Below are 10000 nucleotides of genomic sequence, written 5' to 3' on the forward strand. Positions count from 1 at the left end.
AAATGTGATAAATTAGAAGAATTAGACTTAGAAGAAGGAGAAATAGAAGGAGAACAAGAAGACGAAGAAGAAAAGGAAAAGAAGAAGAAAACGGAAATTGCAACAGAAAATGGTGAGCAGGAGCAGCTGGGGGTGAGGCTGGGACAAAGGTCGGGGCGAGGGCGGGGCGTCGAGACGGGTTCAGTATGTTGTATTTGGATCGGTCTGACGCATAGCAAGGGTCAGGTTTGGGTGTCCCCATATATCACACACACACACACACACACACACACACACACACACACATATATATATATATATATATATATATACACACACATATTATATATATGATGGCGCAATCGGTTAAGTCACTAACACTTGTCACGTGCTAGCTCAGGGTCGAGTCCTTGGCCGTACCATGTTTCAATTTCTGCATGTTGGCCTCCTCGAGCCTCTCTCGATGTTGATGGTTTAGAATTAAAGTGTATTGTGGTTGATAAAAATGTATATATGTATATACATATATATATATTATATATATATATATATATATATATATATATATATATATTATATATAATCACACACACATCCAAACGACAGACATACAAACCAACCAAACGTCACAACTTATGACTGGAAAAGAAGACTGAACCTCAGAGGGAGAGGGGGAGAGGGGAGGAGGGGCAGGGGGAGGAGGAGGATGGGGGGAGCCAAGTGGCAATGTTGACTGGAGTAGCTTACTGATGGGGTGGGGAGTGAACAAGTGGTGGGGATGGGAGAAGTGAAGGAGGGAGACGTAAGGGGGAGGGGGAAAGAGGAGAGAAAAGAGGGTGTGTAAGGTGTCAAGAATAGGGAAGGGGGGATTCAAATATGGCGTTTTGAAATGGGAGATGAATAGGACAAAGACGAGATTAAAATAGGGAGGGGAAGGTGGGGGAGGGGGGAATAGGGAGGGGGAGGCGGGAAAGGAGGGGGAGGATGAGGACGTAATGAAGAAGGAAATAGAGGAAGAAGAAAGGGAGAAGAAGAAGGAAAGAGAAATGAGAGAGGAAAGGTAATGAGAGACACCAAAGGAAGAAAGAGGAGGAAAAAAGGAAGAAAGGGGATGGAAGGCGAAGAGGAAGTGGGAATACGAAAGAAGAGGAAAATGGAAGGTGAAGGAGATGAGACGGGAAATAGAGAAGGAAAGAAGAAAGGGAGAAGAAGAAGGGAAGATAGAAGAAATGAGAGGAGGAGGAGAGGTGCAAAGAAGAACGACAACGAAAGGAAGAAAAGAGGACGGAAAAAGGAACTGAAAGTGGCAAATAAAAATAAAGAAAAAACGAATCAAAATAAAATGGAAAAAAATAATAACCAAATAAAAGGAAACTAGAAAGAGTGGAAAGAATGGCGAGAGGGGCGACAACGAAGACAGAAAAACAAGTACAAAAAAAGATGGGGGAAAGAGGGACGAGGGGGGAGGGAAGAGAAAAACAGAAGAAATAAAAGAAGGGGCGAGAGGGAAAGGAAGGAACGAAGAGGAACAAAGATCTCAGGAGGACAAGATAGAGAGGGAAGCCATGGAGAAATTAAGAGGGAAAGAGAAAAAGAGAAAAAGAGAAAAAGAGAGAGAGAGAGAGAGAGAGAGGAGAGAGTGAGCGTGCACCCGTGTGTGTATTTACCTATTTCCAGTACACAGGAAAGGAACAATACTCGTGGGGCACTGTGTTTTACTTTCCAACTATCATAAAATAGCTTCAAATTTATGTGTGTGTGTATGTGTATGTGTATGTGTGTGTGTCAGTGTGTGTGTCAGTGTGCGTGTATGTGAGTAGGCCTATATGGAATATTGACGCGCCCAAAAAGAAAAAATAAGCAAGACGCGCCTGGAGAGGGGAATGGGCCGGCTGGCCGGGGCCGCCTGAGCTCGAGGGGCGGCCTGAGGAAGAGGAAGAAGAGGGGGAGGAGGAGGGGGAGGGGGTGTCAGAAGAGGGGTCCTGAAGAGGACCACGAGGAAGAATAAAGGATAATAAGAAAGAGAAGGAAGAGGAGTAGGAAAAGGAGGAACAGGAAGAGTGGTAGATGGTGAGGAGGAGGACGACGACGAGGGGGAAAAGGAAGGAAGAGGAGGAAGAGAAAGAGCGCAAAGAGGAAATAGAAGATGTAAATGGTTGAGGAGGAAGATGAGGAGGAAGATGAGGAGGAAGATGAGGAGGAATTGAAGGACGAAGGGGAGGATGAGAAGGAAGATACGATGGAGGAGATGAAGGGGTGGAAAGAACGGAGGAGGAGGAGGAGGAGGAGGAGGAGGAGGAGGAGGAGGAGGAGGAGGTGAAAAAGGACAGGCTGTAAGGGAAGTCTAAAAGTCACTGGAAAGAGGGAAAGGAGGTGAGGGAAGGGGGGTAAGGGGGAGTAGTGTCGAAGTCGAGGGGCGAGGAGGGGCGGCAGGACGAGAGAGGAGGAACGAGCTGGACAGGTGGTGGAGGCGAGTGGGCAAGTGGTGGGGGCGACTCGCCAGGTGGCGGGGGCGAGTGGGTAGCTGGCAGGGGCGAGTAGATAGGTAGTGGGGGCGAGTGGGCGAGTGGGCAGGTGGTGGGGCGAGTGGGCGAGTGGGCAGGTGGTGGGGCGAGTGGGCAGCTGGTAGGGGCAAGTGGGCAGCTGGTAGGGGCGAGTGGGCAGGTGGTGGGGGCGAGTGGGCGGGTGGTAGGGGCGAGTGGGCAGGTGGTAGGGGTGAATAGGCAGGTGGTGGGGGCGAGTGGGCGGGTGGTGGGGGCGAGTGGGCGGGTGGTAGGGGCGCATGGGCAGGTGGTGGGGGCGAGTGGACATGTGGTGGGGGCGAGTATATAGGTAGTTAGATCAAAGCGTATACAGATGGCGACAGATGGACGAGGTCAAGGGACAGAGTCACTCGAGAAGCAAAAGAGCAGCGAAGAGAATGAAAGATGAGCTATTTAAAGAGGATAGAGAGTAGTGGAGAAAAGAGGGGAGAAGGCAAGAGAGGGCAGGTGCAGTGGCGAGAGGCCGGCTCAAATGGTAAGGGGAACAGGTGGACAAGGTTAGACAGATGGAGCAGGGAAACGAGGGGGAGGGGGGAGGAGTATGGGAAAGAGGGGAAAGTGGGGAGGGAAAGAGGGGAAAGTGGGGAGGGAAGGAGGGGAGGGAAGGAGGGGTGAGAAAGATGGACGGGAAAGAGGGGAGGGATAGATGGAGGGAAAAAAGAGAAAGTGGAAGAGAAGAGGGGAAGTGGGGAGGGAAACCGGGGAGAGAAAGATGGACGGGAAAGAGGGGAGGGATAGAGGGAGGGGAAAAAGAGAAAGAGGGGAAGAAAAATGGGGAGAAAAAGAGGGGGAGAGAAAGAGGGGAGGGAAAGCGGGGTGAGGAAGATGGACGGGAAAGAGGGAGGGAAAAAAGAGAATGAGGGGAAGAAAAATGGGGAGAAAAAGAGGGGAGAGAAAGAGGGGAGGGAGAACGGGACAGGAGAGGGGTGAGGGATGGTAAAACCAAGATGATGGAGTAGATGGAGGGACAGAGCGAGGGAGTACAGGGGACAAAGGTGGATGGAGTGAGGGTAAGGACTAAGAAGCTGAGCGTTGAAAGAGGGGATAAGGAAGAAGGGGAAAAGGGGTTTCCGGTGATAAGGGTAAGGTAGGCAACCTCGCAGGTGGGAATGTTGAGGGTTGAGGGCAGGGGTTGAGGGCAGGAGGAAGAACGGGATGGAAGGGCGGGAGGAGGGTCAAGAGAAAGGGCAAGAAGAAAGGCAAGAGGAAGGGTAGGAATAAAGGCAGGAACAAGGGCAGAAACAAGGGCGAGAACAGATAATTCCGAAAAAAAACAATAATAATAATATTAATAATATTAATAATAATAATAAAATAAAAAATAAAATTGAACATGAAAATACCCAAAGGGCCTCTTAAGTATTAAAGAACACAAGAGAGGCGAGAATAAAAATAAATAAATTCCACGCGGAACCTAAAGACATGGGGGGAGGGGGGAGGGGCGGAGGGAGGGAACGACACTTGAAGGGGCATTTCCAGGGGAATCGCAGGCGCAACGTCAAACGAGGGACGAGAGGAGGAGAACGAGGAGGAGGAGGAGGAGGAGGAGGAGGAGGAGGAGGTTGAAGGTGAGGTGAGAGGGAAAAAAGATTAAGAGGGGAGGAGAGAGTGAGGAGAGACAGAAGGAGAGGAGAGAGGAGAGAGAGGAGAGAGAAGGAGAGACAGAGAGAGAGAGGAGAAGAGAGAGAGGGGGGAAGAATGAGGAATGAAATAAGGGGCGGAGGTACAGGAGAGGGAGAGGAGGTGGGTGAGATAGGGGGTGAGATTGGGGAAGAGGGAGGGGGAGGAGAGGAAGGGTTGAGAAAGAAAGGAGTAAGAGAGAAGGAGAGAGGAAGGAGTGAGAAGACGAGAGGGAAGGGAAGGGAAGAGAGGAGAGTGAGGAAGAGGAACAGGAAGAAGCAAAGGAAGAGGAAGAGGAAGGAGAAGAGGAGGGGGAGTAAGAACGGGAAAGTGGTGAGTAAACTGAATTCTGAAGTGAAGCGCCAGGGCTTAAGTCATCGATATTGGAGGAGGAGGAAGAGGAGAAGGAGGAGGAGGAGGAGGAGGAGGAGGAGGAGGAGGAGGAGGAGGAGGAGGAAGCGTTGGCAGAACGACAGACGATGATGACTTCGTTTTATCTCTCTCTCTCTCTCTCTCTCTCTCTCTCTCTCTCTCTTTCTCTCTCTCAACTCCCCATTACCTCTGGTCACCTATTACATGTCTTCCTCTAGTCCACCACTGAACAAAGGCCTCTCCCGGAATCCTCTACGAGACGTGAAAGTGCACCAACCTCTACCACACCACTCCTGCAAACTTCTCCACGTCGTCACCATCTCTTGACATCTTGCGGAGTGTCTGAACGACTAGACGCGGATCCGCTCTCCAGAGAGAGAGCGATAGAAAGACAGAAAGAGAGAGAGAAATTGCCGCTAGGAATTAACGAACAGAGTTCTATAAGACACGGAATTCAGCCTCTGCCATGTTACTCCTGCAGACCTCTCAATCTCGTTCCTCCCACCTGTCCGGTCTATTTCGCCTACAGTTAACACATTCTTGGTGTCCATCTATCAACCTCCTTCCAGCCCACCTTCCCGCTATCTTCTACTCCATCTCCCCCTCCCTCCCTTCCCTCCCTCCCTCCCTCCCACCTCCACCCTTGATCTTGTTCGTATTCAGCCCTTACGTTTACTCCCCCTCTCTGCCTCTCATTATCACCACAATTCCCGCCTCCACCAGATTTTAATCAGAATGTTCGCTTCATTCCACCTCTCCCTCTTCTCTCTCTCTCTCTCTCTCACTCTCTCTCTCCCTCCCATTCATTCCCGCCACGTCTCATTCCCCATTCCGATAACGCACAACAGCGGTGCAAGGAGGTCCGCAAGCGCTGGTAAATTACAGTCCTTAACAACAACTCACCCATTTCCACTGTTGTGTCTACATTCCAACGCCATCATCCCTTCCCAAATCTGGCCGCCTCGCCCACAAGGATAGAAACCCCGGTAAATCTCAAGACCACACCTTCGTTTGCCGTCTCTCTTCTTCCCTTCCCCCCTCTCTCCCCCCTCTCTCCCCCCTCTCTCTCTCTCTCTCTCTCTCTCTCTCTCTCACGCACACACATTCTCTACGAAGCTGTGCAAAACCTACAGGTCAGAATGAAACGAGGAAAAGGAACAAACGAAAATTCTACGATGAGAGAGAGAGAGAGAGAGAGAGAGAGAGAGAGAGAGAGAGAGAGAGAGAGAGAGAGAGAGAGAGAGAGAGAGAGAGAGAGCGAGAGAGAGAGAGAGGGGGGAAGGGAGAGAGGGAGAGAGATACATACACACCTCTTGTATGCAGCAGTGGCCTAAAGGCGGCCTGTGGAAGACGAGTGCGAGGTGCGTGCTAATCGGTAGGGAGGAGGGAGCGGGAGGGTGGGAGGGGAGGTAGGAGAGAGAAGGAGGAAGAGGAAGAGGAAGAGGAGGAGGTCCATGAGGAGCTGCAAAAGAAGTATAAGAAGAAGATTGAAAAGGAGGAGGAGGAGGAGGAGGAGGTGAGGGGAGGACCAAGGAGGAGATGGGATGTGGAAGTCTGGCATCATTTTAATAAGGTTGGCGGCGTCACAGGAGAGATAATGGCAGGAAGCAGGAGAGACGGTAATCAGCCTCTGTCTGTCTGTTCGTGTGTGTGTGTGTGTGTGTGTGTGTGTGTGTGTGTGTGTGTGTGTGTGTGTCTGTGTGTGTGTGTGTGTGTGTGTGTGTGTGTGTGTGTGTGTGTGTGTGTGTCTGTGTGTGTGTGTGTCTGTGTGTGTGTCTGTGTCTGTCCGTGTGTGTGTGTTTCACCTTGGTCTTTGGATCACGTGTTGGACTCGTGATCGACAGCTATTTCCCTCCCGGAAGAGAACTTAGAGCTCGTATGTCCGATCTATGGGTAATGCTTTGACCTTACACGCACATACACACCCAAATCCCCGCCCACGAGAGTTGGAGTAACGACTCGAAGCACAGCGATACTGAAATTATTTTCAGCCCTGCGCAGGATTCGAACCTGTGTGTTTGTGTGTGTGTGTGTGTATGTGTCTGTGTGTGTGTGTGCAGGAGACGATAGGGAGAGGGGGGAGAGGAGGAAGCGGGGGGCGCATTCGAAATGAGGATGTAAATTGTAAAAGATTGGCCAGGTCGAAGAGGGGGATGAGGGAAAGATTGGGGGGGGGGTGATAGGAGGGAGAGGGTGATGTAAATGGGGTGATTTGTGAAAGTAAGAACCGGAGGGAGTGCAGAGAGAGAGAGAGAGAGAGAGAGAGAGAGAGAGAGAGAGAGAGAGAGAGAGAGAGAGAGAGTGAGCGAGAGAGAGAGAGAGAGAGAGAGAGGATGAAGCCAATGTGCAGGTTACATAAAAAAACTGTGAAAGAGGCCAGAGAAAGTAAAGAGAGGAAATAGAGAAGCTTGCAGGAGTGACATAGATGTTGGCACAATGGTATGAGAGGTTAGGGGAGGCCTTTGTTCAGCACTGGACTCCCGCGAATGACTACTGGCTACGACTGTCCATGATCCGCTTGTGGTCGTGGACGGACCCAACCACCTCTGGGTGTGACCCACAGTGCCACATTCTGGCATTCATTGGCACTCGCCGAGGTCGGCCGACTATTTGACAAAGTTTGATTGCCCACGTGCACTCACGCATCAGCTGTGCTTCTGTACTTGCTCCATCACGTGTGTACCCTTCCGAGAGGAGGTTCTATGTGTGCGTTGTGTATGTGTATGTGTGTGTGTGTGTGTGTGTGTGTGTGTGTGTGTGTGTGTGTTGTGTGTGTGTGTGCGTGTGTATGTGTGTTGTGCTTGTTGTGTGTGTGTTGTGCTTGTTGTGTGTGTGTTGTGTGTAAGTGCGTGCGTTTGTGTGTTGTATCTGTGTATGCGTGTGTGTTGTGCTTGTTGTGTGTGTGTGTGTGTGTGTGTGTGTGTGTGTGTGTGTGTGTGTGTGTGTGTGTGTGTACGTACGTTGGTCTCCTTTTACATAGGGACATCGAGAAAAATAAATAAAATGAAAACAGGAAGGGTGCCATCCGATGCCATCTTTTTAAGTGGTTGTTTGCAATGTAGGTGAGCAGTTGCTTTGTAGTTCTACCTCACCGAATTACATTTTATTAATTTTGTTTATTATTCTATACTATTTCATAATATATTACCTTATTGTGTTGTAGTTCTATTTCGTTGATTTTTTCTACATTTCCTTATTATTTTACACTATTTTTATTTTACTTGATCTAATTTTTGCGTTCTTGTAAGCATCCATAAAATACTTTAATTCTACGGCTGAGAACTCCTTTGTTCTCTCATCAGTCACCGCGAAGTTCAACTGAACGGAAAGACGTTTACAGAGATCCTATCCTAGCCCGGGCGCGTGACAAGTATCAGTACATCGCTCCAACACATCAAGAAGCGATTTTTGGTCTCCTGGACCTTGATCTCTTCAGATGGTTCCATTTCGGTGGAACCATCTGAAGGGGGCGGGATCGCCCCCACCCTAAGTTCGAACATTTCTCAATCTGCTAAAACCCTTCTAAGTCCCCGACTAGCACAACTGCACCACCCTCTGCCACGTTACTCCTGCAAACTTCTCTGTCTCGTCCCTCCTTGCCTGGTCTCGACTGCATAATACAATACCTAATGAAGTCCTCCAACAAAAAACCCACAGCAAATAAGCCGTGTCCGAAGGCGTTGTGGGCAAATTCCTCGACTTCTGCCCCCCACCCACCCAAGAAACGAAAAGAATTCTGATCTTATCAGGAAACTACCGGGCCGCCTGCCCGGGTCCGGGAGCAAGCGGCTCGGGCACCTGCGGCATGTGGCGGGCGGGTATCCCACAGATACGAACGTCTCTCGCTCGTTCGCTGTCTCTGTCTGTCTGCCTCTGTCTCTCACTCTCTGTCTGCCTGTCTCTTTCTCTTGTATCTGTGTCCCTGTGTATGTTTCTGTTCGTCTGTATATGTTTCTGTATCTGTCTGTCTCTTTCCGTCAACGAAGACTCTCTCTTTTATTTATTCACATAATCTTATTCCTTATTTATTTATTAGTTTGCTTACTTGAATACTTTATATAGCAGAAGTCACCAAACTTTTTTCCACCTCAGCGGGCCAGATAACTTTGAGAATGATCGCGGGCCGCATAACCATTTTTTCAGTACAAGACAGCTAATACACAAAAATAAAGACAACCAACATATTTATGTACCAATACACAAAATACAAAATACACAAAAACAACAAACATTTTCATTTACCAAGTTTCAGGTAAATGTACATGCACTGTACAGTGCGGCGGCGGGCCGGACGCGGCCCGCGGGCCGTACTTTGGTGACTCCTGTTCTATACAGTTGTTCATTTCACTTTTCACCATGTCGAGTATCGATGTGCACCAACCCCCTCATGTGCATCAATCTCCCCGTGTACACAGATCTCCCATGTGTACGGGAAACTGCATGTGCACATGGCATGTCGCCCGCGTGCACGGCTCGCAAGCCAATCAATCCGACGCTCGGACATTCATTACCAAGTAACAAAGGCATAAACGCCACGGGGGCTTGACCAAAGCCACGCTGAGACAGCGAGGTTCAGTAGTAACTTGTCCCTTGTCTCCGTAGACCCTCGTCCCTTGTCCATCATCTCCATAATCTTGCCCCTTGTCGCCACAGTTTCGTCCCTTTGTCGGTAGTGCCCAGAGCCCCGTCCCTAGTCTCCACAACCCCGTCCATTGTCTCTTGTGTCCAGTCTCGTCCCTTGTCTCCATAGAGCTTTGTCCCTTGTCCTTTGTCGCCACAGCCTCGTCCCTCGCCTACCTAGACACCCTCTCGTGCCAGGCACTAGGTTCGCACGTGGGCGTGGGCGTCTATGGCGACGGTTTACTTAGGCGAGCGACTGGACAGTGGGCGGATACGTCCCCTCGCTTCCCGAGGATTACATACCAGACCATTTGGTCTGACGGGGTCCACGGAATCAATAGGACGGTCTGAATGGTCTAACAGGGAAGAGGCAGAGATGTATTCATCCTCGATAATTTGTGCTTTGTGTGCTATGCGTGTGCCTGTTTTGTGTCCTGTGCGTGCTTTGTGTGCGAGCTTTGTGTGTGTGTGTGTGTGTGTGTGTGTGTGTGTGTGTGTGTGTGTGTGTGTAACTTACCCACAGACCAGACTTTGTGTGCGTCCTTTGTGTGTATGTGTATGTGTGTAACTTACCCACAGACCAGACTTTGTGTGCGTACTTTGTGTGCAAACTTTGTGTGTATGTATGTGTGTGTGTGTGTGCGTGTGTGTATGCGCGCGTGTGTCTAAATTACCCACAGTCTAGACTCTACGACCTCTGAGCTCTCATCCGGGAATGGAAACTACCAATCACGGGTCCAGACGAACAAGAAAAAATATAAAAATATTCGAGTGTACAAAACATTTCAGACACTGTCGCCGTGTCAAAAGAGAAGTGCGGCACTCGTGCCATACGGGGAGTCCAGCGTGTCACACGACACGACAGT

General features: G+C 49.8%; 1 protein-coding gene across 1 annotated transcript in view; it reads right to left on the reverse strand.

Moving 5' to 3' along the window:
• The window catches only part of Sema2a (Semaphorin 2a), a 633246-nt gene that overhangs the window by 496378 nt on the left and 126868 nt on the right, over nt 1–10000 (reverse strand). The window lies entirely within an intron of this gene.

Source organism: Oratosquilla oratoria, chromosome 1 (assembly GCF_046742065.1).
Source record: "Oratosquilla oratoria isolate Oo_2021 chromosome 1, ASM4674206v1, whole genome shotgun sequence".
Lineage (NCBI taxonomy): Eukaryota > Metazoa > Arthropoda > Malacostraca > Stomatopoda > Squillidae > Oratosquilla > Oratosquilla oratoria.